Below are 8,520 nucleotides of genomic sequence, written 5' to 3'. Positions count from 1 at the left end.
TTTTTTTGTGTTTAAAATTAGTAAAGTCACATCCATACTGATTGAATATTGACTGGAATTTCAGTTTCTGAGATATTTGTGGAAGTGTTAGGCATTTACATTTTCACATTTACAAATACATGAAAAACTAAAGACAAACATGATTTAGTAAATCACTAAGATTAAATTGTGAAGATGGAGAGGAGTCATGAGGTGGAGATGAGCAGATGTGACCATAGCATAAAGGAGATTTCTTTGCTGGCTGGTAAAATAATACCATATCTTGATTATGGCTGACACAAATCTATACATGTAAAACGGCATAAAATTATAACAAACCAATATGAATCTTCTGGTTTGTATAACTGGTTTATATGGAAATATGTAAATTTCCTCTCACAACTCCTTTCACCCAAGAAATTATTATATAAACTCTTAAGTGTATAGATACATAAAACAGGTATATGGATCAAACATTTTTTATTGAGCTATATATTTTTCCCTTCCTTCCTTCCTTCCTTCCTTCCTTCCTTCCTTCCTTCCTTCCTTCCTTCCTTCTTTCCTTCCTTCCCTTCTATCCTCTTCCCTGATACCCACACTACCAATTTACAGGAAATCTTGTTTTTTCTACTTCCCATGTGAATTAGATTAATGTAAGTCTCTCTTAGGGTCCTCTTTGTTGTCTAAGTTCTCTGGGATTGTGAATTGTAGACTAGTTTTCTTTGCTTTATCTCTAAAAGCCACTTTTGAGTGAGTACATATTATATTTGTATTTCTGGGTCTAAATTACCTCACTCAATATGATGTTTTCTAAAATTTGCCTACAAATCCCAAGATGTCATTATTTTTTTCTGCTGTGTGGTACTCCATTGTTTAAATGTACTACATTTTTTTATCCATTCCTCAGTAGAAGGGTAGTTAGGTTGTTTCCAGGTTCTGGCTATGACACATAATGATACTATGAATATAGATGAACACTTATCTTTGTGGTATTATTGAGCATCCTTTGGGCATATACTTAAAAGTGGTATTGCTGTGTCTTGAGGTAGACTGTTTCCTAATTTTCTGAAATTGCCATACTGATATCCAAACTAGCTGTCTCAGTTTTCACTCCCACCAGCAATGCAGGAGTGTTCCCTGTTTGGTTCTGGGGGTGGGTTCACACAAAGAAGGGAATAGACCACCGAAGTCTAATAAACTAGAAGTAAACTTTATTCCAGAAACCAGAATTCAGGAAAAAATAAAAATAATAAAATAAAAAATCTCTATGGGGCACAAAAAGCTAGCTGAGGCCACAACCAGAGATGGACTTTGTTAGGCTTGTGGCTGAAGGTGGTTTTTGAACCTACCATTTCATAGTAGGGGCACCAAGCATTAGGTCTTAACAAAGGAACTTTTACAATTTCAGGTTAAAACTCAGATACAGGTTGTCTTACTTTACAATCTCCATTAACAGAGTTTTTCACTTAAACTAGTGTTTGTACTTAATCTATTTTCTTTCTTGGTACTTTCAGGTGGTGTTTACTGAAGCCCTGTAGTCTCCCTCTAATGCTAGTTTTCCATAGCAGGAAAAATGCCTAACTCAGAGGTAATGTATCTCTCTCTGTCTCCTAAAGGTTAGTTAAACTCATATCTCTTATTGCTGAAGGATGGCCAGGAAACTACTCTCAGTTTGCAGAGAGAAGCTCCGGCCTTGTTAATAGAGCTTAGGGTTGTAAAGCAGAGTAACTCATTGGTAAAATTAATCCTTAAACTACTGAGAAAGCTGCTGACAGTCTGTTCTCATTTTCATAGTCCTACAACTTTATATTTCTTTATTTTTATATTCCTATTTTTGGAATCTGCATTTTTATATTATTATTTGTGGACCCTTCCTTCCCTTTACCCAACACCCTCTCCAACATAAGTTGTCATCAGTGTTTTTTATCTTGGCCTTTCTAACAGGGGTAAGATGGAATTTTAGAGTTGTTTTGATTTTCATTTCTATGATGGCTAAGAATTTTGAGTATTTCCTTAAGTGTCTTTCAGCCATTCTGTTGAGAGTTCTGTGTTTTGGTCTGTACCCATTTTTTATTGGATTGTTTGTTCTTTTGATGACCAATTTCTTGAGTTCTTTGTATAATTTAGAGGTCAGCCCTCTGTTTGATCTGGGGTTAGTGAAGATCTTTTCTCATTCTGTAGAGTGCCATTTTGTCTTGTTGACCACATCTTTTGCTTTACAGAAGCTTCTCAGTTTCAGAAGGTCCCATTTACTAATTGCTTCTCTCTGTGTCTGTGCTACTAGGGTTATATTTAGGAAGTGATCTCCTGTGTCAAAGCATTCCTGTGTATTTAAGAGAAAAAAGAAAATCGAAATCTCATTGTGGAAGCTGTAGTGTGACATAGTGAATATCACAGTATACACTTTTATACATATATATTTATGTGCAAGTGTTCATTACAAAGAGTCATTGATCTGGTTTGAAGCCTCTAGTTTCGGTTACACTACTGATGCTGGACTCTCACTGGGACTCCTCTTTGACATCCTGGTTTTTCCCTGTGTTGTGGAGATCGTGCAGCTTTGGGTCTACAGGATCATGGTGTGAGAGGTCCTTCTGTCTATGTATTGCTTTTATTGGTTAATGGATAAGGAAACTGTCTTGGCCTGTGATAGGGCAAAAGAACAGAGCTAGGTGGGGAAAACTAAAATATATGCTGGGAGGAGGAAGGCACAGGTAGGGAGACTCCATGGAGCTGTGGAGCTGTGGCCAGAATCAGACATGCTGAAATTTTGCCAGTAAGCCACTGCCACATGGCAATACACAGATTAATAGAGATGAGTTAAATTAATATGTAAGAGTTAGCCAATAAAAAGCTAGAGCTAATGGGCCAAGCAGTGATTTAAATAATATGGTTTCTGTGTGATTATTTTGGGTCTAAGCTAGCCAGGCAGCCGGGAACCAACAGGCAGCTCTCTCCTCCAACAGGATCAGACCCTTTATATATTCCAGCAGATCATAGATTGGGTGGATATTGGGATGGTCCAACCAAACCCTGATTCTGGGCCTGGATAGTTGCAGGGTTAATTGGCTACACAGTGTCATCACTTCCAGGAGTAGCTTTTCAGCATTGCCTCAACTACTTCACCCTTTGCGGTTATGGGCAGTACCAATTCTCCTACTTTCATAACCTCAGGGTCATTTCTCTCACATGTACACCATCAGTGCCCGTTCTATTGTGTTGCCCAGGCAAGGTGTGGGGGTCAATCTCCTGAGTGCTGCAACTAATGAGGGACAGGGACAGGTTTTTTCTCTTAAGACCTCAGGGCCAGCTCTCCCACTTGCCTCAGGCATGAGGGCTGTAGAATACTGTCTTTTCTTAATTGACTTAAATATATGCTTCTGTCTAATTATATAGTGTTTTGTTGTATATGTTGAAAACCCTGTTCTGCTGGTGAGGGGAAAACAGTAAGTTCATCAGGAACAGACCGGAGAGAGAGAGAGAGAGAGAGAGAGAGAGAGAGAGAGAGAGAGAAGAGGAGAACAGGGTGAAGAGTTAACTGTGATGAGAAACCTTAAAGATACAGAAACACTCAGGGTGTGTGAAGGATTTAGATTCTCCTGGCAATGAGAAGCTGGTGAAATGTTTTAAGTTAATGTGCATCACAAGTGGAGCAAAGTGTCAAGACTATGGCAGTGCTGCAAAGAAAGCTACAGAATCCAAGAGTCTTTCCAAAACTCACAGCATAGAAAATGGAACACAGTGAGCTCTCAACACAAATCTGTCACTGCTAATGTGAGTGCATCCGTTGCTGTTAACTGTTCCGCCATGGGACTCTGAAGTCTGAGAAGGCCTGATAATAATCCCAGTGCCATGGCTATGAGAGTCGTTGCTGACATACCTGTTTCCAAGCTGCTTCTACCTTTTCCTAACATCTAGACTGAGAGTGTATCAGGAGAGTCATTCATGAGCACACTGTCCATCCCTAGCTAGAAGAAGAATTCTACTGCGGACTAAAATATTAGCAATACTGTAAACAAAAGTATGGCCGTGTAGTTATTTACTCTCATGGGAATCACACAAAAATGCGTGATTAGCATATTAGAGGTCAAGGCCTAGTTTCAGCAGCATTGATGCTGAGTAGGTTTCAAGAAACAATAATATCCTCATTCTGGAGTTAATCTGCTAGGATTGACAAATGTCAGTTTTTCAATACCCAACAATTACAGGTGTCTTGCTCTCAAATGAAAATATACTCTGTGGGTCCCCATAAATAGTACCTAGTTGACTGACAGTTAAACACCCCCATAAACAGACAAACACTCCTAGTCAATGTGTGCCTTATATTTAAAAAGACAGTATCATATCTACATGTGTAAACTAGAAATTAAATACATGAAAAAATAGCAAAAAATGAGATAGCAAAAACACTCTTAAGACATGAATTCCTTGAATGACAATTGTGAATACAGACCAAAATTACTGAGGTGTTTTAGAAGTGAAGGTTTTCCCAGCAGCACAGATACTGAGAGGAACAATTAATAAATGGGACCTCCTGAAACTAAAAAGCTCCTGTAAAGCAAAGGACACGGTCAACAAGACAAAACAACAGCCTACAGAATGGTAAAAGATCTTCACCAACCCCACATCGGACACAGGACTGATCTCCAAACTATACAAAGAACTCAAGAAATTGGTCATCAAAAGAACAAATAATCTAATAAAAAATGGAGTACAGACCTAAACGGAGAACTCTCAACACAGGAATCTAAAATGGCTAAAGACACTTGAGGAAATGTTCAACATCCTTAGCCATCAGAGAAATGAAGATCAAAACAACTCTAAGATTCCATCTTAAACCTGTCAGAATGGTCAAGATCAAAAACACTGATGACAACTTATGCTGGAGAGATTGTGGGGAAAAGGGAACACTCCTGCACTGATGGTGGGAATGCAAGCTGGTACAGCCCCTTTGGATATCTGTATGGCAATTTCTCAGAAAATTAGAAAACAACCTTCCTCAAGACTTAACAATACCACTTTTGAATATATACCCAAAGGATGTTCAATCATACCACAAGGACATGTGCTTAACTATGTCCATAGCAGCATTGTTTGTCATAGCCAGAACCTGGAAACAATCTAAATGCCCCTCAACTGAATGGATAAGGAAAACATGGTACATTTACACAATGGAGTACTACGCAGTAGGAAAAAAAATAATGACATCTTGAAATTTGCAGGCAAATGGATGGAACTAGAAAACATCATATTGAGTGAAGTAACCCAGACCCAGAAAGAGAAATATCATTTATACTCACTTATAAGTGGTTTTTAAACATGAAGCAAAGAAAACCAGCCTAAGAATCACAATCCTGGAGAACCTAGACAGCAAGGAGTACCCTAAGAGAGACATGCATGATTCATAGACAATGGAGAAACAACCACTGAGGCTGCATGGGTCTGCACTAGGTCCTCTGCATACATGCTGTAGCTGTTTAACTCAGGGGTTTTTGTGGGTCTCCTAACAGTGGGAGAAAGGGTGTTTCTGACTCTTTCACCTGCATGTGAAACCCTTTTCTTTTTCTGGGTTGCTTCATCTATCCTTGATATGAGGGTTTATGCCTAGTCTTATGGCATAAGACATATGCCAAACATGTTATACCATGTTCGATCAGTATCCCCAGGATGCCTGCTCTTTTCTGAAGAGAAATGGAGGAGCAGTGGAACTCTATGCCCCAGTCTTAATCATGCTGAAATTGCATCAGGTGTCCTTATCCAGGGCAATGGGCATATCCATAGCAACTGAGATAAGGTAACATTTTAATTATTGATTGTTGGACCAGTATTTAACAATCCCATGAAGTTAGTAAAGATTTAACAATACCGAGTTTAATATTTTATTTTCTTAATAATGAGAAGACTTCATTCCATACCTGCACCAAAAAAAAACATGTTTAAGTATACAATACCTGATGCATTACTAGGCACTTAATAAACATCTGTAATTCTGGCTCTCTGAAATTCATTAACAATAAGCATAATGACAACTTCTCCAACATCAGTGCTTTATTTAGCATCATCTCTCTAAAGAGTGAGAGACAGGAAGAAGTTAATGTCATTTATTTGGAATATTTTTATATTGATTTTATTTTTATTCATGTCTTTATGAGTGTGTATGTGCACCTCTGTATAGCAGCACTCATAGCTAGAAGAGAATATTGGATCTGCTGAAGTTGGAGTGACTGGTGATTGTTAATCACTTGATGTCGATGCTGAAAACCAAACTAGGGTCCCTTATCAGCAAGCGCTTATAACAGATTCACTGTGTCTCCATCCCCACAAGGAAGGACTTTGATTGTGGCTCTGAATTTAAAAAAAGATACATTTGTAAGAGGTAACACAGAGCCAGAAAGAGAAATATGGTATGTATTTACTTATGAGTGGATATTAGCTATTAAATAAATGATATTCAAGCTATATACCACAGACTCAGAGAGAATAAGCAACAAGAAGGGTTCTGGGAGGAAGTACAGATATCCCGGAAAAGGGGAAACAATACAAGTTCTGAGGGTGGGCTTCAGGCAGGTATGACAGGAATGTGAGGGATCAGGTGTGTGGGGAGCAGATAGGGATGGAGGGAAAGTGTGGGGATAGACAACTGGAACTGGGTGGGGGGAGGTATTAAGGGGTAGTGAGAAAATCTAGTGCAGAGAAATCTTCTTAGAATCTATGAGGCTGACCCCAGTGAGGTCTCCTAGTAACAGAGAGTAAGTACAAAGCCTGAACTGGCCATCTTTTGTAGCTGGGCAAGGCATCCATTGGTAGGAATGGGTTATATTTGGTTGAGCTGTTGGCCAAAGAGGTCCTACGGTAATCCATAAACATCCACGACTGATGGTAAGACAGAAGGTCACCCTCTGAAAATTGACTCAAGGGGCCCCGTTGCTGAGGACAACTTCCTCTCAGCTCATTGAACATAGAGAGGTAGAGGTAGAACTGGTCTGGGATTGGGGCCTTCACCCCTACATTCTAGTCTGTTTGGTGGGGGAAGGTACTCTTCAGGCTATGGAAAGAGAAATCTGGACACCAAGCCAGCAGCAAAGCCCTCCACCTACAATCTGTCCAGCTTGCAAGATATGCTAGGGCAATGGGTACTGCAAAACTTATGGGAGTGGCCAACCAATGCCTGATTGAACTGGACGTCTCCGCTAACACTGCTTAGACGGCCAAGAACCTGAGATAGTTGACTGGATAGCCCAGAAACTAGGGTAGAACCAAGCATGACTGGTGTAAAAAGCGAACAAGCAAACAAAAAGGATGTAACGATTCTTAATTGTGCTATACTTAGAGATCTGCGCCTTGTTCATTCTTCATTAGACAGGCTTGCTCTAGGAGCAGATGCTACCCAGTGCAGAGACCCACAGTCAGAGATTATGTAGAGAAAGAGAGTTTAAATTGGAGACCTCAATCGGGTCTCCCACTTGGTGAGTGAAGAACCCCTCAGAAGAGGGGAGGAAAGATTGTATGAATCAGAGGGGGTAGGGTCACCAGGAGAACGCGGTCCACCGATTCAGGTTTCACAAGGGCTCACAGAAACTGAAGTGGCAAGCACAGGGCCTGTCTGGGTCTGCATCAGGTCCTATGCGTATGTTACAGCTTTGAACTTGGTGGTTTTGTGGGAACCCTAGCAGTGGGAGCGGGTGTATTTCTAACTCTTTTGCCTGCTCTTGAGTGGTTTTCACTTTTATTGGGCTGTCGTCTTCCCTTGCTGTATCTTGTTTTGCCCTGTTCCACTGCTTTCTCTTGGAGACTTGCTCTTTTTCTTTTTATTTTTTTTTGTTTATTTCCTTTTAGTTGTTGAAAAAAATTTCCGCCTCCTCCCCATTTCCCATTTCCCTCCCCCTCCTCCCACACCTCGCCCCTTCCCCACTCCCCTCCCCCCTCCCCTCCCCCCACTCCATGAGGAAATGGAGGAGTGGCTCTGGGAGAGATGGAAGGTGCAGGGTGGTGGCAGGAGGAGAGGAGGGAAGGGAAACTGTGGGGATGTATTGTATGAGGGAAGAATCTATTTCCAATAATAAATAAAGAAGTTCTGGAAAATTAAAACATACATATTAATAAAGAATAAACACTTAGAAACATTTTAAAACATAAATATGTATACACACAAATTTAAAAAAAAAAAAGAAAGAAAGATCCAGAACTGGCACAGTGGTCAGAGAAAGGGAGGAGAGCTCTGCTCCCTCTGGTGGCATAACTGAATCCCTGAAAAGCGTTCACAACTCTGATGACTTAAAGCAGAAGGCTAAGACACAAAACTTCCAGTAACTCTTCTTACAGACAGATTAATGGAGGGCTTCATTGGAGACCCAAACTCTGAATGAAGACAAGATTCAAACCCTCTGAATGAATCACTGAGAGAGTCTCTTAATCGTCCTACCTGATTCCACATCATACTTTCCAGTTGAAAAATAGCAGCCTGGGGACTGGAAGATGTCTCAGTATGTAAAGTGCTTGCTCTGTTGACACAATAATCTAAGTGGGATCTCTAGCACAACC

The sequence above is a fragment of the Microtus ochrogaster genome, linkage group LG1, assembly GCF_000317375.1.
Source record: "Microtus ochrogaster isolate Prairie Vole_2 linkage group LG1, MicOch1.0, whole genome shotgun sequence".
Taxonomy (NCBI): domain Eukaryota; kingdom Metazoa; phylum Chordata; class Mammalia; order Rodentia; family Cricetidae; genus Microtus; species Microtus ochrogaster.
This window is presented reverse-complemented; position numbering follows the sequence as displayed.